This window comes from Moschus berezovskii, chromosome 4 (genome assembly GCF_049115385.1).
Source record: "Moschus berezovskii isolate FMDL1 chromosome 4, NW_MosBer_1.0, whole genome shotgun sequence".
In the NCBI taxonomy this organism is placed as follows: domain Eukaryota; kingdom Metazoa; phylum Chordata; class Mammalia; order Artiodactyla; family Moschidae; genus Moschus; species Moschus berezovskii.
The window spans coordinates 91,831,248-91,858,710 of record NC_142463.1 but is presented as its reverse complement, the minus strand read 5'-3'; the positions used below and the strand labels follow the sequence as shown (position 1 = coordinate 91,858,710).

Below are 27,463 nucleotides of genomic sequence, written 5' to 3'. Positions count from 1 at the left end.
CTTGAAGTATGGTAGGAATATATTTAATTAAAAAAACCAAAAACCTGCCAGACAGACTTCTAAAATGGTTAAACCATGAAAGTTTCAGCTGTTACACATCCTTGCCAACACTTGTATGGCCATCTTTTACATTTTAGCCATTCTAATACACATGGTGGTACCCTTATGATTTTTAAATTCGCATTTCCCTAATGGTTAATTATGTTGAACATCTTTTCATGTACTTATTTTCCATCTGCCTATTTTTTGTTGTTGTTGAAGTTCTGTTCAAATATTCAGTCTAAAAAATTTGTTGTTTGCTTCCTTATTATTGAGTTTTTAGAGTTTGTTACATATTCTGGACACGAGTCCTTTATTAGATACATGTTCTATAGTTTCTCCCAAGTATATGGCTTGTTATTTTATTCCCTTAGCAATATCTTTCATAGATCAAAAATTTTACTTTGATGAAGTCCAATTTATCAGTTTTTAAAAAATGGCTTGTGCGTTTGGTGCCATTTCTAAAAACTTTTCCTAACCCAGGCTCACAAAAGGTTTTTTCTCTTTTCTTTTTGTTTTTCAGTTTTACAGTTTTTAATATCAAACAGTTTTAGGGTTCTTCTGGAGTTATAATTCACATACTGTAAACCTTACTCTTTAAAAGTACACATTTCAGTGGTTTTTAGTATATGTGTGGAGTTATGCAGCCATTGCCACTATCTAATTCCAGAACATTTTTATCACCCCAAAAAGAAACCCTGTACTTGTTAAGCAGTCATTCTCCATTTCTCAACTCCCCCCTCCCCAGCCCCTGGCAAACAGCAATCTACTTTCTGTCTCTATAAATTTGCTTATTCTGAATATATAAATTGATATACAGTATAAGTCTGTTTATGACTTCTTCACAGAGCATATTTTCAAGGTTCATTCATGTTTTAGCTCAGATCAATACTTCAGTCATTTTCACAGCTAAATATTATTCCATTATATGGATATACTACAGTTAGTTTATTCATTTTTCAATTGATGAGCATTTAGGTTCTTTTTGGCTATATGGCTGCTATAAACATTTGTGTATGAGTGTTTTTTTTTTTATTTTGCCTTGCCATGCAACATATGGGATCTTAGTTCCCCAACCAGGGATGGAATCTGCACCCCCTGATGTGGAAGCTCAAAGTCTTAATCACTGGACCACTGGGGAAGTCCCAAGGTTTTGTATAAATATATTTTCCATTCTCTTGGATATATACTGAGGAGGTTAATTGCTCAGTCATCTGGTAATTAAATGCTTAACTTTCTAAGAAACTGACAAACATTTTCCAAAGTGGCTCTACTGTTTTACACTCTTAGCAGCAATGCATAAGAGTTCCAATTTCTCAACATCCTCTCTGGGGCTTGTTATCATTCTTCCTTTCTTTATTTTCTTCCTCCCTCCCTCCTTCCTTTCTTCCTTTATTTCTCTCTCTCTCTCTCTTTTTAAATTATAACCATTCTAGTGAAGTAGTATGCCATTGGAGTTTTGGTTTGCATTTTCTTAATGACTAATGATGTTGAACATTTTCATGTCTTTATCGACTACTTATATAACTTTGTTGGAGAACTATCTATTCAGATCTTGTGCCAATTTTAATTAGGTTATTTGTCTTTTTATTGTTGAGCTGTTAGAGTTCTTTATGTATTCTGGATACTAGTATCTTATCCAATATGTGCTTGCAAATATCTCTCCCATTTTGTGGGTTGTATTTTCACTTTCATAGTTGATAGTGTCCCTTGAAGCACAGAAGTTTTAAATTTTTTTAAAAAGACTTCATTTTTATTCAGAGCAGTTTTAGGTTCACAGAAAAATTGAGAGGAAGATACAGAGTTCTCATATATTCCCTGCCTCTCCAAAAATGCACCATGCCCCCTTATCAACATCCCTCACCAGAGTGGTACATTTATTATAATTGAGGAACCTATGTTGATACATCAAGATCACCAGAGTCCATAGTTTACATTAGGATTCACTGTTCTGTATAAACATATAATGCTAATATCATATGGAGTACTTTTGCTACCCTAAAAATCCTTTATTCATCCCTCCTCACCTCTCACCCCTGGCAATCACTGATCATTTTACTGTCTCCATCAGCTCAGTTCAGTTCAGTTGCTCAGTCATGTCCAACTCTTTGTGACTCCATGGACTGCAGCACGCCAGGCCTCCCTGTCCATCACCAACTCCTGGAGTTTACTCAGACTCGTGTCCTTTGAGTCGGTGATGCCATCCAACCATCTCATCCTCTGTTGTCCCCTTCTCCTCCTGCCCTCAATCTTTCTCAGCATCAGGGTCTTTTTCAATGAGTCAGTTCTTCACATCAGGTGGCCAAAGTATTGGAGTTTCAGCTTCAGCATCAGTCCTTCCAATGAATAGTCATGACTGATCTCCTTTAGGACGGACTGGTCGGATCTCCTTGCAGTCCAAGGGACTCTTAAGAGTCTTCTCCAACACCACAGTTCAAAAGCATCACTTCTTCGGTGCTCAGCTTTCTTTATAGTCGAACTCTCACATCCATACATGACCACTGGAAAAACCATAGCCTTGACTAGATGGACCTTTGATGGCAAAGTAATGTCTCTACATGTACCCCAATGTTCATCACAGCACTGTTTACAATAGCCAGGACATGGAAGCAACCTAGATGTCCATCAGCAGATGAATGGATAAGAAAACTGTGGTTCATATACACAATGGAGTATTACTCAGCCATTGAAAAGAATACATTTGAATCAGTTCTAATGAGGTGGATGAAACTGGAGCCTATTATACAGAGTGAAGTAAGCCAGAAAGAAAAACACCAATATAGTATACTAACGCATATATATGGAATTTAGAAGGATGGTAACGATAGCCCTGTAAGCAAGACAGCAAAAGAGACACAGGTATATAGAATAGTCTTTTGGACTCCGTGGGAGAGGGCGAGGGTGGGATAATTTGGGAGAATGGCATTGGAACATGTATATTATCATATGCGAAATGAATTGCCAGTCCAGGTTTGATGCATGGTACAGGGTGCTTGGGGCTGGTGCACTGGGATGACCCAGAGGGATGGGATGGGGAGGGAGGTGGCAGCGGGGTTCAGGATGGGGAACATATGTACAACCGTGGCAGATTCATGTCAATGTATGGCAAAACCAATACAATATTGAAAAGTAATTTGCCTCCAATTAAAATAAAGTTATATTAAACAAACAAAGAAACAAAAACAAAGTAATGTCTCTGTTTTTTAATATGCTCTCTAGGTTGGTCATAACTTTCCTTCCAAGGAGTAAGCGTCTTTTAATTTCATGGCTGCAGCCACCATCTGCAGTGATTTTGGAGACCCCCAAAATAAAGTTTGTCACTGTTTCCACTGTTTCCCCATCTATTTGCCATGAAGTGATGGGACCAGATGCCATGATCTTCGTTTTCTGAATGCTGAGTTTTAAGCCAACTTTTTCACTCTCCTCTTTCACTTTCATCAAGAGGCTCTTTAGTTCTTCTTCACTTTCTGCCATAAGGGTGGTGTCATCTGCATAGTTCTGCCTTTTCTATGATGTCATATAGTTGGAATTGTATAGTGTATAGCTTTTCCATATTGGCTTATTTCACTTAGTAATATGAATTTGAAGTTTCTCCACGTGTTTTTTCGTGGTTTGATAACTCATTTGTTTTTAGCATTGAAAAAGATTTCATTGTCTGGCTGTACTACAGTTTATTTATCCGTTCACCTACTGAAAGACATTTTGGTTACTTCTAGGTGTTGGCAGTTATAGATAAAGATACTATAAACATCTGTATGAAGCTTTTTTGGTATGGACATAAGTTTTCAACTCCTTTGAGTAAACACCAAGGAGCACAATTGATAAATTGTATGGTAGTAGTTGGTGATGGACAGGGAGGCCTGGCGTGCTGTGATTCATGGGGTCACGGAGAGTCGGACACGACTGAGCGACTGAACTGAACTGAACTGATGGTAGTAGTATGTTTAGTTTTGTAAGGACCACCAAACTGTCTTCCAAAGTGGCAGGACCATTTTGCATTTCCACCAGCAATGAAAGAGAGTTGCTGTTGTCCTGTATCCTTGACAGCATTTGGTGGTGTCAATGTTTTGGTTTTTGGCCATTCTAGATGTGTGCTCTTACCATTTTGTTGTTTTAATTTGCATTTTCCTGATGAAATATCATGAACATCTTTACATATGCATATCTTCCAGCTGTATAGGTTCTTTGTAGGGTGTGTGTTCAGGTCTTTGGGCCATGTTGTAATCAAGTTATTTGCTTTCCTGTTGGGTTTTAAGAGTTCTTTGCGCTTTTGGATAGCAGTTCTTTATATGTTTTTTTCTAGACATTTTCTCCTAGGCTGTGCCTTATCTTCTCATTTCTTGACATTGTCTTTCATAGGACGAACAGATATTTTCATTTTGAACTAAGTTCAGCTTATATATTATTTCTTTCATGGATCATGCCTTTTATGCTGTATCTAAAAAGTCATCGCTATATCCAAGGTCATCTAGGTTTTCTACAATGTTATCTTCTAGGAGTTTTTTAGTTTTTTGCTTTACATTTAGGTCTATGATTCTTTTCTTTTTGGTCACACAACTCTATGTGTGGGATCCTAGTTCCTCAACTAAGGATTGAACCCACACTCCCTGCATTTGAAGTGCAGAGTCTTAACCACTGGAGTGCCAGGGACATTCCTATGATCCATTTTTGTTAATTTTTGTGAAGGGTGTAGAGTCTGTATCTCGATTATTATTATTTTTGCCCATGAATACTTATGGTCTTTGCCTCATTTGTTGAAAAGACTTCATTTGCTCCATTGTATTGCCTCTGCTTTATGACAGATTAGTTGACTATATTTTTGTGGGTGTATTTCTGGGATTTTCCTTGTGTTCCATGGATTTGTCTTTTTTTTTTTTTGGTCAGGGCCACATTGTCTTGGTTATTGTAGCTTTGAGACGTCTTGAAGTCAGGTAATATTAGTCCTTTGATTTTCTTCTTCTCCTTCAGTGTTGTGTTGGCCGTTCTGGGTCTTTTGCCTCTCCATACAACTTTTGTGATTATTTTGTCAACACCACAAAATAGTTGCTAGGACTATGATTGGGATCACATTGACTCAGTAGATCAAACTGGAAGGAATTAATATCCTGACAGTATTGTCTCCCTACTCATGAGAATGGAATTTGTTAAGTAAATGGAACTCTCCATTTATTCAATGTTTCTTTGAGATTTTCATCTGAGTTTTGTAGTTTTCCTTTTATAGATCTTGTATGCACTTGTGAAACGGAGCAGCACCCTATTGTCCCCCCACCCCATGTCCTCTGCGCCTTTTGTCTGTGGAAAACTTTAGTCAAAGGATAATTTAATCAGAGAAGTGAGAAATGGGAAAACAGTCAAAGGAGACTAAATAATAATAATGTAGTCCTTAAGCACAGTCAAGAATCTGTAGTTCTTTCTCAAGGGCTAAAGATAATATTCTGAGCCATATCCTGTGAGCTGTCTGACAGACACCAAAACACCAGGTGGAGAAATTAACAATATGATGACCAAACTGTACCCAGGACATGAGGTGCCACAATTCCAAGAACTGGACGCAAAGAAATGGGAACAAATGGGCCCTGCAGCTGAAGATTAACTGCACCTAAAACAATCAAGATGCTGCTGCTCAGACTACTGATGACAAATTTGAAGATGACTGTTAGAGATGACTATGCTTTTTCTGCATGTAACCGTCCTCCACCCCCAACTCTGTCTATAAATGCTCTTGCTCCCTGCTTGGCCTTTGGACAGATGTCCACCACCCTCCCCACCCCAGTTACCAGCATCTGAAATAAAGCAAACTTTCTTTTCCACCAACCTGGCCTGTTTTTTGATTTTTGAATGTCAAGCAGTGAGACCCTACGCACACCCTTTTGGTAATGCTTGTATACCTAGGTATCTCATTTTTGGGTGGTGTTAATGTAAATACATTATGTTTTTAATTTCAAATTCTACTTGTTCATTCCTGGAAGGTGGCTGACTCTTACATACAAACTTTGTATCCTGTAACCTTGCTGTAATTACTAACTAGCTCCAGAAGGGCTTTTTTTGGTCAGATTTTTCAGATTTTCTACATAGATGATCATGCTATCTGTGAACAAGAACAGTTTTATTTCTTCCTTCCCCAAATGTATACCTTTCCTTTTCTTGTCTTACTGCATTAAGCAGTACTTTCCTACACAGTGTTGAAAAGCAATGGTGAGAGGGGTCTCCTTACTTTCTGATTTTACTGGGAAGAGTTCAAGTTTCTCACAATTAAATATAATGGGTAATGTCTTGTCTGTTTTGGTGTATATATATATATAATTTGATGAAGTACATTTTTTCTTTTTGTTTGTGGTCATCTGTCTTTTAAATGAAACAGAGGAATCATAAAGCATCCTCATCAAGCACAGCATATAATAAAATTGTATCTCAACCCCATTTTGTGGCAAATAAAGGGTTGGAATTGATATGGGAGAAATGGAGAAAGTGAGGGCAACTGTTTACTTGGACTTAAGAGTTAAAAGTATGGTCGAATGTTAGTCACCGATTTGATTGAATACCTAGTAGTCAAGGGTAGCTAACTGTTTCGGAACTCCTCTAATCCTTAAACCTTAGTAGCTTTCCTCTGAAATGGGTGAATCAAAGCTACCAAAAGGAAGTTATTTTCTGTGCTGCAGCAATGTTACCTCAAGGGTGAGTGAAAGTGAGGATAAGGTGTTTGAATGAGCAGGAGCTTAAGAGTCAGACTGTTGGGAGTTCCAGCTGGGTGCTCCAGGAATCAGATGCTAAAATGGAGCTAAGTAGACAAAAGGGGAATAAGACCGCTTAAAGGAAAAGACAGAAAGCAGGTTTGGCCAGGAGGAGGTCTTAGTCTGTGAAGCAAAACTGATAATGCTCCTGTCAGCCCAGTGGGGCAACCTGGAGCAAAATTGCTTGTTAGAGGAGTTCCATGTTGGTAGAAAGGGCTAGGCTTGTGTACCACATCTTGCTTATCCATTGGCTGGTGGCCATACTTGAGAAAAGCATGACTGTGGCTTAACTGCTGGGGCAACTAGAACCAACACTCTTGGCATCAGGACAGCAAACCCTTTACTGAAGGGGCAATAAAAGCAGTAAATCTCCATGTATGCTATACAGACAGACCTGATGTTCAAATCCCAGCAACATGTGACCTTAGGCAACCACTCTGCCTCGTTTTCCTCAGGTGCCAAATGGAGAGGCCTTCCTTCCATGGCTATGGATATGGGGGATCAAACGAGATAAGGATGAACGTGGTGCCTGATACGGCCCAGGCACTCAGTAACGTTCCCGCCTTTCCCCTAGATGGAAATTAGCCAAGGGAACATCCTGTTCCATGAATCAGTTCCCACTCTCTTTATAAACTTTGTTTCCTCTCATTTTCCACTAGGGAATCAAGCCCGCTCTGGCAGTCTTCTGACCCTCTGGAGGTGTTGCCTCTGTGTCCCAGGGCTGGTTGTGTTCCTTGACTTGTTCCTCTCCTTTCTCAGTCTGGAAAGTCAAAGACCTCTGTGGCTGTTGGTTGTCCCAGGCGGAGACCACTAGAGGATGCTAGTGTGAGGTAGAGGTAATGCTTCCTGGAATGCACCAGGAATAAGCAAATTGCACCATCTTTTTCAGCTGCCTGAGAGCACATTCCATTGGTGATTCCTCTAAGAAGAAACCATCATGTTCCTCTGTCTAAGAGCCTCCTGAAAAGTCTGAGGACAGATTTCCCCTTCTTCACTTAAGGTTTCTGCCCTGGGAGGTGGGACCGCACCCGCATGGGAAACAGCAGGATGTGTTCTGTGGGAGTCAGTATCTTCCCTCAGGGTGTCCTGGCCACAGGGACACAGGTCTCCAACGTCCGTTTACTTCCTCTGTGCAGGTAATTGGGCCTGATTTACTGGGGAGTCTCAACTTGTTGGCGTATAAACACAAAGCAATTTTATTTCTTCCAGTAACTGCCCCTGGCTCTACCCTGCCAGATCTCTCTTTCCTGCTGGGGAGCAGCTCCCTTAATGATGTCTTGGTCTGGTTCCATAACTTTCCAGCCACTTTCGGTTACTAACAGTCTCATTCTGGTAATTAAGATTCAGTCTTTTAAATATTTAAAACTTTCATGGCAAGCTTGATTCAAAACTTGATTCTTCTTTCTCCTCCCCTTCAGCGTCAGCTAGAGCTGGGTGGGCCCTGATTGTTTGGTCAGAGGAGGGGAAGTGGGGGCTGGGTTGACGGCACCCATTCTCATCCTTTTCAAGGCCTCAGCGACTCTGTTTGAGGCTGGGAGGAGGGATGAGGAGGAAAGACTCTGATGCTGGGAGGGATTGGGGGTGGGAGGAGACGGGGACGACAGAGAATGAGATGGCTGGATGGCATCACTGACTCGATGGACATGAGTTTGGACGAACTCTGAGAGTTGGTGATGGATAGGGAGGCCTGGCGTGCTATGATTCATGGGGTCGCAAAGAGTCAGACACGACTGAGCAACTGAACTGAACTGAACTGAACTGATAGGGACAGGGGTTGAGAAACCTTTGGTTTCTGCCCTAGAACTGACTTTTGTGCATTTCCATGTGCAGTTACAGGGCCTGCTGGAGTGGCTGTTGTCTTCAAGGGCCACCTGGACCTAGGATGGGAGAGCTGCCCGCCATCTGCTTCCCATTCATGCTGTACCAAGTCTGCTGGGTAGGCTACTGCAGTGGGCCTCCTGCTTTCATAATCTACAGGTACCAGTCGGTACATTCAAGTATAATCCTAGGCCTCAGGGTGTGAATGTCAAGAGCTCTGCTCTTTTTCTTACAGTGGAGGGTTGGAAAAAAACAGAGCATTAGGCTGCAGTGCTTGGCTCCTGGAATCAAAGGGCTCTTTGGTAATGCTCTGAGCCTGTGAGGCATGGTGGGGTCTGTGCATCCTCTTTCCCTTTGCATTGGGGCAGGAAAGCCATCTCTTCTCCACAGGGGAGAGGAAGGCCTAACCTGTCCCCACAGGCCCTCTCTCCTTGTCTCTTGGTCCTTTTCTATCTTGACGGGAGGTGAGCTGGGTGCTGGTTGATTTGAGGGCTTCTGGTGCCTCCATCTGGAAAAGAAAATGGCAACCCACTCCAGTATTCTTGCCTGGAGAATTCCACTGATAGAGAAGTCTGGCGGGCTACAGTCCACGGGGTTGCAGAGTCAGACACGACTGAAGGGACTTAGCACGCACACAGTGCCTCCGTCAGCTCCATGTGGAGGAGGCTGGCTCCATCTGCTGGCAGCTTGCTGGTAGCTCTCTGTGGGTGACTTGGCTCTCATAGCCTTGGCTATGATTCAAGCATTAATGGGAAAATAGATGAGGATCTGCCCAGCAGTACACAAGAATATCCTGTCTCTTTTCCTTTTAACTGTGTTGAAGTTACTCTTCTTGGAAGCATTCCTTGATTAAAGCTCATGAGATTGAAAAATTTTATTGTGTACCCAGGTTCTCAACTGGTAAAAATAAGCTCATACACGTGTGAGTGAATAGATCAGTCATCTGTGTCTTGCCTAATTTTATGTGTGATCAGAATAAGCTAGTGTTTATTGAACCCTTGCCACGTGCCATCTACTATCCTAAGCATGTCACCTACTTCATCTCATTCAATCTTCACACCACAATCCAAGGAGCTAGATGCTATTATTATGCCCATTTTATAGATGAGAAAACTAAAAGGAGGTAAAAATGTTAGATAGCTTCTCTAAGGTTTATAGGCTTAAAGTGATATAAACAGGTGATTTAAATCCCAAGCTAATACCTGCTACCAATGTTCTGTTCTGCCTAATTGGTTTTATACTGTGGTCCTTATGTCCCCTTCCCCCTGTATCACCCCTAAAGTCCTACCTAAGTACTTGTAGATCAGTGTGAAGTACTTCCCATGGTAATTTTGTTTGGATTAACAGAATTTGCCCAGTTGGGGCTTGTGCAAGAGGTGAACTAGCCACAGTAAGATTTCAGTCAACTTGTAAATGGGCCAAACTTTGTGGTCATGTTGAAGTCATCAGCACAGATCCTTTGGACAGAAGGCAGAAACTGCCTCATCAAATCCCTTCTCTAACATTTTCAGATTAATTTTTTCCCAGGGAGGCCTAGGGTCCTGAACACACACTCCAAGACTGTCTACCTGAGCCATTCTTTTCAGATGAAAAAGAGAATCTCTTTTGTTTGTGGAGCACATTTGCTTCCATTGTCTCCGAGGTATTTGCAACCACTCTGAGTAGAAAGTTATTATTATCCTTCTCATTTTAAGGGTGAGGAAACGGAAACCTCGAGACTAGACACTTGCCTGAGTTCACACAGGTCACAGGTGCTGGAACTGGGGCCTGGAACCAGATCGTCTCCCTTCACTCTGCCGTGAGGCATGCTCGTCCTCAGTGTCTGTTACCTGAGACTTTCAGGCCCCTGCTCCCTTGCTGAGGGCTCTGCTCACCGGTGGTATTTCTTCTTCACCTGTAGCCATGTCCACATCTCTTGGTTCTGCCTCTTCCTCTAGCCTCCTCTCATTGGCCTTACCCATATCCTCCCTGCCTCTCCAAGGGCCTGGAAACACCTCCAGGGAGGGGGACTGGGCCTTGCAGTCTTCTGACTCTGACCCCTCAAACCCCTGGAGGAGTTGCTCACTGTGTTTATCCTCCTTAGTCATGGCGGATGTTATTTATTGTCAGATGAACGCATTTCCAAATAAAACAGAAGATGAACAAATAACCACAGTGACAGAGCTATAAAAAACTCTGCCGGCTTGCTCACTTGAAGAAGAGCCTGCACAACTAATTAACCTGGGCAGGCCTCTGTGGTGTTTGGAAACAAGCTTGGAATTAATACCACCCTTCTCAGCTGCTGGAGTCAGCCTCTAAATCTTTTCTGGGCAGTAGTAGTAGAGAGACAGTGAGACAGAACGATAGAGACAGTGAGAAGCCAAGATGGGAGAAGATGGAGACAGGGTGAGATAAACCCAGTTACCCATCTGCCTCCATACCCATGCAGAGCATCTTAGCTGGACTCCGGCTTCTAGAAAGGAAGACAGACAGACAGATTGCAGCTTTTCTCAAAGCGAGCGGTAAGGGGAGAAAATGGAGACTTTGGCTAGCTCAGAGTACATCTTGTTTCTATACCACTAAAGTTGGAGAATCAGAAGCTTCTGGTCTGGAAGGGGCTTAGGAGAGATCATCTAATTCGGTGATTTAAAATTATTTTTAGCAGCAAAACCCTTTCCTGAAATGAAATCACACCCACAAGCACAATGAAAGGAGCAGATAAAAGTGGGGCTCCATTTGGATCTTGCTGATCCTCGGGCCCACCTGCGCCCCCTAAGGTGGCTGCATGCTCAGGATCCTCAGGGCTCTGGAGACTTTAGCTGGGGAACTAAAGCTGCCTGGTCTCCATGTGACAAGGTTTGGGGAGCATCCCTGGTTCTTCACTGGGTTCAGGCTCGCCAGATGGGGGATTGTGGCAGAGAGGATCCACCAGCCGAAGGGGGTGGGTTTCCTGAGGGTATACCTATTCTCTTGTCCCTGGACTGCTGGGTTCTTGAATTCTGCTTACTTCCCTGAGGACCTTTGTTGGTAGGCACTGAGGAACAGGCTTGTTAGCCTTTAATGATGGAGTCTCAGTGGGTGAGCTTTGCCAAGTCATCACCTGACCCTGACTTTGCCTCAAGGAGGCTCTGTGTAACTCCGCATCAAGTTCAGGAGGGGGAGCCAAGAGTACAAGAAAGATGCCTCCTTCTGGGAGAATATGGAGGATGGTCATCTAGGTATGTCCTGTAGGGACACTGACAATCTACAGAAAAATTGTATTGCATATATATATATATAGTTATTTTTTTCCTCATAGAGGAAAAGGAGACAGTGGCCTAAGCCTGGAAACAATCCAACCAAGTGGTCCTGTAGGGATTTGTTGGTTTTCTCTGAGGAGGCTGTCACTTGTTCTTGAGGCCCTGTTCTCAGCATTAAGAGCAATGTTGGGTGAAGGCCCTCTCCTGAAGTCAGCAGTGGGTGGGAGTGAAGGATGGAGGCCAGGCACTGTGTTGGGAGCCTTCCCATCTCCGATTAACCCTGAATGCCCTTGGCTCAGGCCTAGACAACAGCAGGGCACAGTAAGGAGGAAAAAATACAAATCAAGAAGTAAGGCTTTTTTTGAAGGAGAAATTATAAATTGCAATTTAATCACATAATCACTTTGACACTCTCAAGCAAGCTAATTTCTTCCCTTGCCTCATTTCATCCATTCGGTGAGATGAATCTTAATGAATAATGTCCTATGAATATTTAATTTTTGATCAATTTGAATTTTCTCTGGCATACCTGCTGGAGACATAAATCAGTTCCTCTTTTGCCCAGCCGAGTGGATTTGGACAGTGGCCTGGGTGGATCTCTGCCCACGACTGCAGAAGTGGTCTGCCTGAAGGTTTTGGGGTTCTGCCACCATCTCAGTATTGTGACTTGGACCTCCCTGGATGCCTTCCCTAAGCTTCTCTAATACTGCCCCACCAGTGGATGCCTGAAGCCAGTGTGTCCAGCCAGATGAAATACATCTGGAAATGACTTTCCACAGGTGCTCCCTCTTGCTCCATCCTTTCTAATCAGTGATTTAAAGAAGGCTCACTCCTAATACTGACTTGATCCTTCCTGGCCCCTGGGACAAGTGTCATCATTCAAAAGACTATCTAGAGGCAACATTAGAAGAAGTACTCTTCGCAGCTGTTTAAGAAGTCATCTTTCATGAGATAATACTTGATATTTTTACAGTGCTTTACAGTTGACAAAGTGACTTCACATCCATCTTTTCTTTTCATGTCTTAAAAATCCTTGTGTTTGATCTCTCTTTCCTGACTGTGAGGTAAGACAATGGCACTTGTGAGAGCTCTTTCTTATTCTGGGTCAAAGCGGTAAGTATAGGAACTCTCATCCTGGAAGGACTGCTGAGTTCAAAACCAGGGAAATGAGTCCAAACCGAGCTGCCTATAAAGGGGAGAAGATTGAGTGTTTGGACTGGGAGGTAGAGGAAGAAGAGGAGTGTCTTTTTAAAAAATTCTTTTCCATTATAATTTATTACAGGATTTTGAATATAGTTCTGTGTACTATAAGTAGATCTTTGTTATTTGTCTATTTCATATATAGTAGTTTGTAGCTGCTAATTCCAAACTCCTAATTTATCCCTGCCCCCTTCCCCTTTGGTAACCATCATGTTGATTTCTGTGTCTGTGAATCTGTTTCTGTTCTGTAAATCAGTTCATTTGTATAATTTTTTAGATTCCACATGTAAGTGATATCATATGATATTTATCTTTCTCTGTCTGACTTCACTTAGTATGATAATCTCTAGGTCCATCCATGTTGCTTCAAATGGCATTATTTCATTATATTTTTGGCTGAGTAGTATCATGTATATGTACCATATCTTCTTTATCCATTCATCCATCAATAGACTTTTAAGTTGCTTCCTTGGCATGGCTATTGTAAATAGTGCTTCTGTGAACATTGAGGTGAATATATCTTAGGAAGCTATGGTTTTCTCTGGATATAGGCCCAGAATTGGAGTTGCAGGATCATATATAGCTCTATATTTAGTTTTTTTTTTTTTTTTGAGGGACCTCTATACTATTTTCCAGATCAGCTGCACCAATTTACATTCCCATCAACAGTGTAGGAAGGTTCCTTTTTCTCTCCAGCATTTATTATTTGTAGAAAATGATGGCCATACTGACTGTATGAGGTGATATTTCGTTGTATTTTTTTCTTTTATAATTTTATTTATTTTGTCCATGCTGGGTCTTTGTTGCTGGGGGCTTTCTCTAGTTGTGGTGCATGGGCTTCCCATTGCAGTGGCTTCTCTTATTGCAGTGGTTTCTCTTGTTGCAGAGCACGGGTACTGGGGAGTGTGGGCTTCAGGAGTTGTGGTTCCCAGGCTCTAGAGCACAGGTTTAATAGTTGTGGTGCACGGGCTTAGTTGCTCTGCAGCATGTGGGATCTTCCTGGACCAGGGGTTGAACCGTGTCTCTTGCGTTGGCAGGCAGATTCTTTACCACTGAGCCACCTGGGAAGACCCCTCATTGTAGTTTTGATTTACGTTTAATAATTAGCGATGTTGAGCATCTTTTCATGTGACTGTCAGTTATCTGTATGTCTCCTTTGGAGAAAGGTCTATTTAGGTCTTTGGTCCATTTTTTGATTGGGTTGTTTATTTTTTTTTGTTATTGAGTGGTATGAGCTATTTGTATATTTTGGAAAGTCAGCCCTTGTCAGTTGTATTTGCAAATATTCTCTCCTAGTCTGTAGGTTGTTGTTCTGTTTATGGTTTCCTTTGCTGTGCAAAGGCTTATAAGTTTGATTAGTTCAATTTGTTTGAGAAGTGATAAAGAGGGGTATCCTTAATAGGCAAGCTAGAGATGGGCTCAATAATGAGTCGATGACAGTACTTTTTGAGAAAATACTTTAATTGCTTAAAAGGGGGTAGATAATATGTTTAACATGTGCTTTGAGTGAATATCCGTATATTGTAAATTTGTTTTCCTGGAGTTCTCCACCCATGAGAGCAATTCCTGTCTTCAGGAAAGGCAGGAATCATCCAGAACAAAGAGGTCATTTTTAGCTTTATGTCCCAAAGGCCACTTCCTGTTTTTGAGTCCATCAGGACAGAATAGTCTTGAAAGTAAGGTTTTTTATGGAAAGAAAAAAATTTCTAAATTCACTACCTCCTTCTCCCTAATAATATGATCATGGAATTTTCTTACAAACAGTGTAGTAGAGATAATCCAGGCTATGGTGCGATGGAAATCATTCTTATTTGTTGGGATGCTGAGAGTTTGTAGTTGAGTAGTGGTCTGGGATTGGAACAAAGAGTTCACAGAGCAGAGAACTTTGCAATTGGAGAAAAAGGACCGGATTCGTGGTTTTTGGCTGTGGGTGCTAGTGTGTCATCTTGACAAGTCAGTCAGAGAAGTATAGAAGCCAGATTAGATAAAGAACCCAGTGGCAGAGGTCAGTGTTGACCATAGGTTAGTTCACCTTTCCCATTACTACAAATTATGTACGTGTCGCCGTCTACTTCGTCATCATTATGGAAGAGTCAGGGTGGTGGTGGAGCATTGCAGGAGGAAATCTGGAAGTCTGAACATTTACTCTGAAGAGACTGAACCATTCAAAGAAATGTTTATGTTGAGATCTAGACTTGACTGAAGTTTCTAGAACAGAACTTGAGACAAAGCTTACATGTTAAAGCTTTACCTCAATAGTGCTGTCCTAGGGTAGCAAAGATAAAGGAGAAAAGGAAAGTGAGGCTGGGAAGGAGAGAAGGCATTACTGAGCTTCACAAGAAAACTAATTTTGTTGTTGAGACACATGGGACTTCTTTCAGATGAGCTGTGAGGAACCACCACATCTCGAAAGAGTCAGTGGATGGTTTGTTTGTGTGTTTACTGTCTTAAGCTCTTGCCTGTATTTTAGTGGTCAACATTTATCTCACTGGACTATGATATTGTGTTAACTGGTCCTTCTGGGAAGATTCTGAGGAGGTAGGAGATGTTGTGTCTGTGCTGTGGTCCTTTGTTGTAGTTTAAAAATCTATTCACAAATGCTTTCATACTTTCCTCAAGTGTGTGCGAGTCTTAGTGACTTGCTTCTAACAAAGAGAATAAAGTGAAAATGACAGTGTGTGGTTTCAGAGCGTAGGTCACTGTGTCTTCCTCCTTGCTGTTACTTGTTCTTGGAGAATCCAGCTTCCATGTTGTGAGGATGAGCAGCTTATGAAGAGACCTACAAGATCCAAAGCCTCCTGCCAATATCCACAAGAGTAAGCCATCTTGGAAATGGACCTCCAATTTACAACTTCACTGAACCAGTCAAGCCTTCAATAACTGCAGTTCCTGTCATTATCTTGACTACTATCTCATGACAGACCCTTGGCCAGAACCACTTAGCTAAGCCACTTGAAGATTCTTGACCTACAGAAAAATGTGTGATAATAAGTTGCTTTAAGCCCCAAGCTTTTGAGTATTTTGTTACTAAGCACTAAGTTAAAACACACCCTTTATCTGAGTCTGGAAGAGATGAGAAGAATCAGAATCTTCATGGGTCTTGTTGAGTCAGACCTTGGCACCAGAGCTGCTCTGGTTCCTGCCATGGCAGGTGCGAAGGAATATCTGCTAAAGCCCTCACTTTGGAGAAGGCTGAGACAGCAGGCAGTTTTAGGATATGAGACAGTGGTGGTTAGAGCTATCCAAAGAATACGTGATAGAGGGGAGAGGCAAATAGAGCCAAGCAAATCTGGGGAGACCCATATACTGGGTCTGGTTCATCAGACTCCTAGTCCTCTAATTTCCACTAGGATGGAGTTTCTAGAAGCACATTAAGCATGTTACAGAGAAATAAAGAAGCCACAAATGTTTTGCATATCTGCATAATAGTGTGAGTAACATTGAGACAGTTGTTTTGTTAATATAATAAATTCCCATTGCAAAAAATTAAAACAGTATAGAAAGACAAAGCAAGGATCACCCAACAACCTATGATCCAAAGAGAACACTATTATAGAACTTAATTTTTATACTCAGTCCTTATGCTGACATTTTCCCTTGCCAATAAGCATAATTACACTTATCTTTTCATTAAATATATTAGAGTAGGCGTTCCTTCAATCTTAGAAAATAAAAAAGTATAATCATACAAATGAACCACTCAATGTATGTGATAATAAATTAGACACAGTTGAAGGCTTCTGTCTATGGGGTCACACAGAGTCGGACACGGCTGAAGTGACTTAGCAGCAGCAGCAGTGACCTGGAAGTTTCTCTGAAGAATGACCTAGAATACAGTAGGAAGACAAAGAGATGAAAGAGTGAAGAGATGTAAAGAAGTGAGTGGGGAGACACAACATAGATATAATCGGAACATTAAAGGATGACAGAGGAAAGGAGAGAGGAGTATAAAAAAGATAACGACTGAGCAATTTCCAGTCCTGACAAAAGACATTGTTTCTCAGCTTAGCAAGTCCAGCAAATCCAAAACAGAATAAAGAAAAAGAAACTCACATTTTGTAGAAAAACAGAAGAATACTAAAGAAAAAGAGAGGATCCTAAAAGTAAGTCAGAGAGAAAAGACAGACTACTTACAGAGCAATGGGAATTCCACCCACAGGTCATTTATCAACAGCAACAACAGACGCCAGAAGACTAAAGTGCTAAGTGAAAATATTATGCTAAAATTCTACCACCACTAAATTTTCTCTTAAACATGAGGGTAAAATAAAAGCAAATTAAAAATGTTTTAAAAAGAAAAAAATGATACAATTGATTACCCAGAGACACTTGCTAAAGGAACTTATAAAGATATGCACATGGAAGGATTCCAGGAGGAGATCTGAAGTGCAAGAATGAATGGTGAAGAAAGAAAGTGGAAGATGTATAAATAAATACTGATTGTATAAAACAATGCTAAACATCATAATCACTGTCATCATCATCTAATTTGTGCAGTTAAAAATCAAGTTAAAATGATGATCACGGACCAATGTATACAAATTGACTATGTTTGAATAGAGATCAAAAATAGGAAAAATGAAACTTTTCTTAAGAGATACGTAGATACTATAAAGAGAAGGAAAGAAAGGGAATAGTTAGCACAAAATTTGGGGTAGTGGGTTAGTGAAGTGGGAGGAGAGAGATGCATGAGGTGGGACACGGCATGTATGAGGCTTAAAGGTATGGTGAATAGTAAGATAGGTGTTTGGTACTTGGCTTCCCAGGTGGTTTGGCGGTAAAGGATTCACCCGCAATGCAGGAGATGCTGCAGGAGCTTGGGTTCGACCCCTGGTTTGGGAAGATCCCCTGGAGAAGGAAATGGCAACCCACTCCAGAATTCTTGCCTGGAATATCCCATGGACCAAGGAGCCTGGCGGGCTACAGTTCGTGGGGTTGCAAAGAGTTGGACATGACTTAGTGACTGAGCATGCATGCATGGGTACTGACTATGTATTTTTTATTATGGCAGTTCTTTAAAATGTAAATATCTTTTTTTTTTTTTTTTTACTGAAGTACGGAGAAGGCAATGGCAAGCCACTCCAGTACTCTTGCCTAGAAAATCCCATGGATGGAGGAGCCTGGTAGGCTGCAGTCCGTGGGGTCGCTAAGGGTCGGACACGACTGAGCGACTTCACTTTCACTTTTCACTTTCACACATGGGAGAAGGAAATGGCAACCCACTCCAGTGTTCTTGCCTGGAGAATCCCAGGGACGGGGGAGCCTGGTGGGCTTCCGTCTATGGGGTCACACAGAGTCGGACACAACTGAAGTGACTTAGCAGCAGTAGCAGCAACAGTTGATTTATAATGTATAATTTCTGTTGTACAGTAAAGTGATTCAGTTATGTATATTCCTTTTTATATTCTTTTCCATTATGGTGTATCACAGGATATTGAATATAGTTCCCTGTGCTATCAGTGGGACCTTGTTGTTTATCCATCCCATATATAATAGTTTCCATATGCTAATCCCAAACTCCACATCCATCCCTCTCCTACGCCTCACCCCTTGGCAATCATAGCCTGTGAGTCTGTTTCTGTCTCATAAATAGGTTTATTTGTGTCATATTTTATATTCCACATGTAAGTTATATCATATCGTATTTGCCTTTCTCTTTCTGAGTTACTTCACTTAGTATAATAATCTCTAGGTCCATCCATATTTCATTCTTTTCTAGGGCTGAGCAATATTCCATTGTGCATGCTCAGTCGCCTCAGTCGTGTCCAACTTTTTGCAACCCTATGGACTGTAGCCCACCAGGTTCCTCTGTCCGTGGGATTCTCCAGGCAAGAACACTGGAGTGGGTTGCCACGCCTTCTTCCAGGGGATCTTCCCAACCCAGGATTCAAACTGGTATCTCCTGTGTCTCCTGCTTTGCAGGCAGATTCTTTACCCACTGAGTCACCTGGGAAGCCCATTCCATTGCGTGTGTGTATACACACACACACACACACACACATACACGTGCACACATACAGACACATATATACCACATCTTTTTTATTCGTCTTTTGATGGACATTTAGGTTGCTTGCGTGTCTTGCCTATTGTGAATAATGCTGCTATGAATGTAGAAGTGCTTCTATCAGTGTTTCTATCTGAATTACGGTTTTCTCTGAGTATATGCCCAAGAATGGGATGACTGGATCATATGGTAACTCTACTTCTAGTTTTTTAAGGAACCCTCCATGTTGTTTTCCATAGTGGCTGTACCAATTTATATTCTCATGAATTGTGTAGGAGGGTTCCGTGTAAACATCTATTGTACATACTTTTTGTAGGTATGAAGTGATAAAATGATGTTGTAATGACCGTTGTTATGTTGTGTATCTTTTCACATACCTTAAGGTAAATTCCTGGAAAGATTTTGAGGAAAAGGATGAGTATAATGCTTTTTCTTTCAAACTTATTGCCACCCTCTCACCCACACTAAAATAGATGTACCAGCTTATACTCCTACCAGCAGTGCACAAAAGGGCCCATTTCCCTACACCCTAGGAATACCTTTTGTTGTGCATTTTTTCCTAAAATGTGCTCTTGTCATATATGCCAGTGTGGTGATCTAGACTTCTTTAAAGAGATTGGAAGGGGTGAATAATTTAAGAAATAGGTGGTTTAAGTAATCCCATTATACAGATAACACTACTAAAAATCACCAAGGCTAAGTGACTGTTCCAGGTTCACACTGTAACCCAGCTCAGTGAACTTTTCACTGTACCCACTGCTGGCCAAACTCCACTGAACCTTTGTTTTAGAGCAGTCTGTTGCTGCACAAGAAAATCTCTCCCAGATAAAGAAAGTCAGCAAAGAAGGCAGAAGGAATGGGTGTTTTGTAAGGTGCTGGTGGATCTGGTGGAGTAGGTAGGGGTGACAGGAAAAGTTTTCAGTACCCTCAAATCTAAGCACTACTCCCTTTCTTGGTCCTTAAGCCCCTGATGATAAACTTTGGAGACAGAAGGTTGGAGCCCAATTTAATCAGACCAGTGTCTGGCACATGGACAATATTTACTAAATATTAGTTGGCTCTCAGATAAGCCCTGGTTGATATTTTTGCTACCAATATGGAGGGAGAACTGTCCCTTTGGCTGGGCCAGATTTCTTTCTCTGCATGAAGCGAGTCTGGGCCAGGTTAGGAAGAGAGATGAACTGACCTTCCTAGGTCCCTGCCTGCTGGAGAGACAAGGACGGTCAGCAGGCAGTAATGCAGTGAACATCCCCCACCCCCTGCTCCCTCTAGTGAGCATTGGCTTTCTTTGCTCCAAGTGATTAGCAGGGAGATTGGCAAGCAGCAGTGGCAGTGGGAGTTTAATGTTCTGGAAACCCAGTCTTTTTTCCTTTTCTTCTGAGGTTTTCCCTGGTGAGTCAGGGAAAGGTCTTGCTACTTAATAGGCAGACAGGAATGGGGCCTGGGAGTTTTGCCATCAGAGACTGGAATTTATCACTGTGACACCAAACCCAGGCATGCCTGCATTTGTGGGGGAGAAGTGGAAGGTTGGAGGAGGGAACTGTTGTCCTACCTTGGGGACATTGTCCCTGTAAGGTCACTGAGACCCACGCCCCTGAAATTTGACCCATTCAGTTTAAGGCAGGCCAGGAAGCCTTTGGACCATCGCCTGGTTATAGGAAGTGGAATCAATTGTTTCTGCTGTTAATCCTCTGGCAGGTCCTAAGTACTTGTGCCTGTTAAACACAAGATTATGTGTAATTGTAGGAGCTGACGGACCTGTGTTAATATCCTACCTCAGTTCTTTTCTTTCTGTTTGATATGGAGGAAGCTTCTCTGTTCCTCTGAGCTTATGTTTTCCTCCTCTGAAAATAGAGGCAATAATCATTACCTTTAAAATTAAGGGTGGCACAGGGGTAAAAATCTGCCTGCAGTGCAGGAGCCACAAAAGAATTGGGTTCAATTCCTGCGTCAGGAAGATCCCCTGGATTAGGAAATGGCAACCCACTCCAGAATTCTTGCCTGGAAAGTTCCATGGACAGAGAAGCCTGATGGACTACAGTCCATGGGGTCCAACAAAGAGTTGGACACAACTGAATATGCGTACACTTAAAATTAAGTGGTGTATGTACCTGGACAGGCATAAGAATAGAGTGGTAAAGATCAGAGCACTGGAACCAGCTTTCCTGGGTTCAGACCTGACTCTGACAGATTCTACCGATGGAGACTTAGGCAACTAACAGCCTCGCTGTATCTTGGTTTCCTCACTCGTAAGATGGGAATAATAATAACACATATCTTATAGGATTATTGTCATGTTTAAGTGAGTTAACATTCATGGCATGTTTAAAACCGCGCCTGGCACATAGTGAGTGCTGTACATATTATCTATTTTTTTCAGGTTCCCCCTTCCCCCTTTCCTTCCCTACCTTCTCTTTCCTCTATGTTGTTTGCCAGTGTATATAAGACCTGATTTCCATCTTGGTTTCCTGATTTTTAATTTGTGCTTGTGGGCTTCCTTTGTGGCTCAAGCGGTAGAGAATCTGCCTGTAATGCAGGAGACCTGGGTTTGATCCCTGGGTCGGGAAGACCCCTAGGAGAAGGAAATGGAAACACACTCTAGTACTCTTGCCTGGAAAACTCCACAGACAGAGGAGCCTGGCAGGCTACAGTCCATGGTGACACAGCTGAGCGACTGACATGGAGGTCACCCTTGTTGTCTGGGGCCCCAGCTCCTAACATTCTTACCATATCCTTCTCCTTGGGATTGCAGACTTCCCAGGAGGCCTGGCTAGGTGGATCTGGCCTAGACAGTTTCCAGAACCCGCTGATGTCTTTCTGATTCTGTCCCTGCCTTTGCCCAAAGACCTCTGCTGCCTCTACCTGGGCCTCTCTCAGGGATCTTGTGCTGCCTTCTTAGCTCAATGCCTTCCTGGTTTCCTCTTGTTCTCACCTAGATAGTGCTACCAGGGTCCCAGCAGGCCCCAAGGCTAAGTCCATGCAAGGGACAATGAGGTCTCCTTGGGTTGGCCTTCATTTCCAGTGAGCCCAAGGTGGGCAAAGGCCCAGAGCTTCCTTGCTTTTAGTCCAACATTCCATCCAGATACTCCACGTTGCCAAGTATAAAAATCCTTTCTGGGACCTTGTGTTTTGCAAGGCAGCCAGTCTCATTGCTGAAGAGCTCTAATGAATAACAATGACAACAATAATAAAAATAGCAGCTATTATTTACTGAGTAATTACTATATGTCAGGTTATTTTACATATATCATCTTTAATTTTTACAGCAACCCTGTAAGATAGGTTTTATTACTTCCATTTTACAGATGTGGAAAATGAGGCCTATAGAAGATAAATGATTTACTTAAGAGGTAAGTAAGCCAGCAGGTAACCCTGGTTTGTTCACCAAACCACTAAGTTTCCAAAGCCAGTGCTCTGTCGTCTGCTCTGAACTGGATTCTGCATCCTTGTCTCCTCCTTCACTGGGGGGGGCAAGACACAATCTGTCTTCCTTCTTTCACATGTTCATCTTCAGTGGATTTGAGAAACCTATCATGTCACTTCTAAGTTTCATCTTCTTCAGGCTAAATCTCCTCAAGTCTTTGTTAAATCATGTCACTATTTCTGGGCATCTCAGCATCTTGGCTTCCCTCTTCTGGACACCCTGTTGGTTAATGTCTTCGTGATGTGTTGTACCCTGTATCCCAGACTCAGAGCTTGAGGCATTTTGACTCTCTCTCAGCAGCGTACTGTCATTGTTTATGAGCACAGGCTTTGCATGTAGGCTGAGCTGGGTTCAAATACTGACTCTATCCAATTTACCAGCTGTGTAATTGTGGCAGACCACAATTTCCAAAGATGGTTGACACCAGCTGAAATCTCAGCCTATAGCTAGCATCAGCCACATATATGTAGTGAGGAAATCCTTTGAAATGGCTCCCTCTCCAGTTGCCACCTGACTGCAGCCCCAAGAACCATCCAAATGAGCCCAGTAAACACCCAGAATAAAACTGTTGTTTTAAGACACTAAGCTCAGAGATGATATTATTGACAATAATCAGAATGGTGATCTTAAACTTTACTCAAGCACCCTGAGTCTCAGTTTCTTTACCTGTGATGTAAGGACTGTGAAATATACCTTAGGGGACATCATCAGATAGTCAATACTGAAATCAGATTGATTATGTTCTTTGTAGCCAAAGATGGAGAAGCTCAATACAAGCAGCAAAAACAAGTTGACTGTGGCTCAGATCATGAGCGCCTTATTGCAAAATTCAGTCTTAAATAGAAGAAAGTAGGGAAAACCACTAGGCCATTCAGGTAGGACTTAAATCAAAACCCTTATAATTATACAATGGAGGTGATGAATAGATTGAAGGGATTAGATCTGGTAGATAGAGTGCTGGAAGAACTGTTTTGTTACAGATGTTTGTAACATTGTATAGGAAGCAGTGACCAAAACCATCCCAAAGAAAAAGAAATGCAAGAAGGCAAAGTGGTTGTCTGAGGAGGCATTACACATAGCTGAGGAAAGAAAATAAGTGAAAGCCAAAGGAGAAAGGGCAAGATATACTCAACTGAATGCAGAATTCCAGAGAATAGCAAGGAGAGATTAGAAGGCCTTCCTAAATGAGCAATGCAAACAAATAGAGGAAAACAATAGAATGGGAAAGACTAGAGATTTTGTCAAGAAAACTGGAGCTATCAAGGGAACATTTCATGCAAGGATGGGCATCGTAAGGGATAGAAATGGTAAGGACCTAAAAGAAGTAGAAGAGATTAAGAAGAGGTGGCAAGAATATACAGAAGAACTATATAAAAGAGGTTTTAATGACCCAGATAACCACGATGGTATGGTCACTCAGCTGGAGCCAGACATCTTGGAGTGTGACATCAAGTTGGCCTTAGGAAGCTTTACTAGTAACAAAGCTAGCAGAGGTAATGGAGTTCCAGCTGAGCTATTTAAAATCCTAAAATATGATGCTGTTAAAGTGCTGCACTCAATATGTCAGCAAATTTGGAAAACTCAGCAGTGGCCACAGGACTGGAAAAGGTCAGTTTTCATTCCAGTGCTAAAGAAGGGCAATGCCAAAGAATGTTCAAGCTACCGTACAATTGTGCTCATTTCACATGCTAAGCATGTTGCAGTCCTTGGGTTTGCAAAGGGTCAGATGCGACTTAGGGACTGAACAGCAGCAACGAATGAGATTTAAAAGATAACAGATATAAATGGATATCCATTATGCACTTGCCAAATAATAATTGTGTAGCAAGTAATTAATCATGATTAATGACATTATGAATGAGATAGGAAGGGGACCTTAGTATGAAGCAGACACTGAAGACTAGGAAACTGAACTTGCAGTGGGGCGACCTTTGCGGAAGATGCTGAGAGCTGAGTCACAGGTTCCAAACGAGCAGTGAGCTGTGAGCCAGCAGCATTAAGGCCGAGGGTGAGAAGGCGGGAGCTGGTTGTCGCGAGGTGTGGGCAGGACACAGAAACACTTTGCTGTCAGATGAAGCAGAGTTGGGATTGACCACTGGGGTGCCCCACAATAAACGTCAAAGGTGAGAGGGACTTGTGTGAGCATCCTAGATAGTCAAGGTTGCTGCTGGTAAAATTAACAAAGAACAAGGGGAGGCCCCAGGGAAGACGTCTGGTTAAGCTTGTGTGTGTGGTGTTTTGTTCTACTTGGCTCCTCTGCTTCAGAAGGCAAAGATCTCAGGGTCTGAAAGGTACAGCTTGCTGAAGCAAGTGTCTGAAACATGCAGGCAATCATGGACTCTTAAATCTTAATAAGAAAAACTAATTACCCCCTCACCTTGAAAAAAAAACCAACCTACCACCACAAAACCCCATACTCCACGCCCACAGATAATACATCTGCTTATTATAGAAAAATTATGTAAGAAGCAAAAAAGCAAGATAAAAATCACCCGTATTCTTACAACACAGAGGTAACATTTTAGAGTACAGGTAGCCTTCCAGGGGGGATGCAAAAATGGAATCATCCTATGCATACTGTGTAGTAACCTCTTATCACCTTTGATGCACCTTGGACATCTTTCCTTGTTATGAAGTATGCAGGTCTGAATTTTTCAGATTGGGGACATGTAACAGTGTGCCAGGGGTTCTATGAAAACTGGTTCATCACACCAGAGCATCAGTTTTACTAAGTGGTAAACAGTAAAAAATCTGGCTGCAATGCAGGAGACCTGGGTTTGATCCCTGGGTTAGGAAGATCCCTTGGAGAAAGGAACGACTACCTACCTCAGTATTCTAGACTGGAAAATCTCAGGGACAGAGGAACCTGGTGGGCTACAGTCCATGGGGCGGCAAAGAGTTGGACACGACTGAGTGACTAACACTTCCAATTTTTTTCAGCAGAGTGCCAGGCGTTCTATGAAAACTGTGGTTCATCACTTCAGAGCATTAATTTTACCCAGTGGGAAGTTGCCTAAAATATTAATTTTATATTAAAACAAACCTAGAAATAGTATGAAAGAGAGTGCAAAATTTGCATGAATTTTTAGAGGGTATGAGACTTCAAAGAAATATCTAGCTTGCCTCTTTTTCTGGTACCATCATTTTAAATTGACAGGTAGCCATCAACTTATAAGGCTCAGTCAAATGTACTGAGAGAGAAGACAGGGGAAAGAGATGTGACAATTCAGGGCAAGACCTCAAGACCCTTCCATGAAGCACAGGGTCCCTTGCCTGATAAGCGGTAAGATGACCTGAAGGGCAATGTGAACATCTTGATGCCATGGCTTGGCCTTTAGAGCCTGGGTCTAGGTGGGTGACTTAATTCTAAGCTATGCCATCCCTAACCTCTCCCTCCTAACCTGTTGACATAGAACAGCTGAAGGCTGAGGTGGCATCTGGTTAGGGACAATGTGGCTGTATTTGACATGGTACTCAGAACTAACCAAGGAACTCCAGATGTGGTCTGTAGTGTGCACAGCTCTGCTATTTCTACCCCAGCTCTGCTAATAATAAGCTTTGTGACCATAGGCAATTTACTTAACTTCTCTCTGCTTCAGTTTGGCCATCTATAAATGGGTGATAGAAGTAGCAGCTAATAGGGTCATTGGTGGCATTAAATGAGTAAAGTACAATACTTAGAGTATCACTTGGGACATAGTAAATGTCAATATGTGTTAATTATTATCGTTATGTAATCTACAATTGCATCAGCTTCTCAGGGTAACTATGTCCCACTCTTGCTTCAAACTGAGCTTGTGGCTAATTCAAACTCTTGGGTCTTTTTCATTGGAATTGTTATCAAGTTTGTATTCTCTGTGCTGTTATTAGTTTTTAATTGCATGGCTTATTAATGTTCATTTACTTGATTCTGATCTAACGTGTGGCAGCTATGCAACAGCTAAGTTTTCCTTTCCAGAGTCCATTGGGTTTCACATTTAATGACATTTATTTCTTTATCGTCCCCATTTTGCAGATGACATAACTGAGGGAAGGAAATGACTACTATTTATTGTGCCTTTTGTGCCAGACATTGGGATAGGTGCTTTGCACAGGGCATCTCAGTTAATCCTCAGAACAAACTAAAGACGCAGAATTTATTACATCATCTTGTATATGTGACACCTACAGCTCAGTGTGGTTAAGCAAATTGCCCAAGGTTATGTGGCTGGCTCAGTAATTTTTCCCTACCTCACACCACCCCCTAGTTCTGGGTTCAACTGTAAACTTTAATGGTGTGTTTCTATTCAAGCTGATGAAGTAGATGTGTTATAGGACAAAGCCGAGGACAGAGACAAATCACTGGAGAACCCCTTCTAGGTAGATCTTTGACTCTCATATCAATTCATAAATCAATACTCTTTGTAGAGGATCAGTCAACCACTGAAACCGGAATTAGATGCCGCTGTTGGAAACTGGGGTCCAGAGCTTCTTAAGAAATCATAAAAAATCCTCCTTCCATCACATCTTTGAGGGAAGAACCCCCTTGTCCCAGCTCTTTCCTTGTCCCCTCTCAGCTGGAATCCTGATACTTATAGAGTCACATGTACGGAATCAATCCCAGAAAATGTTCCTTTTCAAGCGGAGTGTGAGGAGCTTTCAGAGTTCCCTGGGAACAGCCGGCATCTGCCTGTATTTACTCTTGCTGTCGATTAATGCCAACAACTGGAGCATTGGGAGCCCAGACTATACACACAGGGCTTCTGACAAGAGGAGGGAGAATCAATAGACGTGGCCAGACGCAAAGAAGCCCAGCCTCTTCTTTCCCACTGTCGCCACCCTTGACTTGACAAAGAGCAGTCAGGTTAGGAAAAGAGGAGAAGGGTCTGTCCATTAGAAGTTTCTCTCACGATGATCTTTGACCCATTTTGAATGAACAGAAGCAGTGGAATAGGTGGTGGCATGGAGGCTGGGCCAGCAGGTTCCGGGACTCTGCCCCAGGGTCTGTGTGCTGCAGTGTTAACTGCACTTTTCCTTAAGGGAGGAG

The 27,463-nt window shown here is 42.1% G+C and overlaps 1 long non-coding RNA gene across 1 annotated transcript; it reads left to right on the top strand.

The window, feature by feature from the left end:
• The first annotated feature begins 7,474 nt into the window (after positions 1-7,474).
• LOC148778088 (uncharacterized) lies at positions 7,475-22,581 on the top strand. Its single transcript, XR_016037124.1, has 3 exons — positions 7,475-7,906; positions 8,601-8,747; positions 22,319-22,581. It is a non-coding gene; the product is annotated as an uncharacterized LOC148778088 (long non-coding RNA).
• Positions 22,582-27,463: the final 4,882 nt, after the last annotated feature.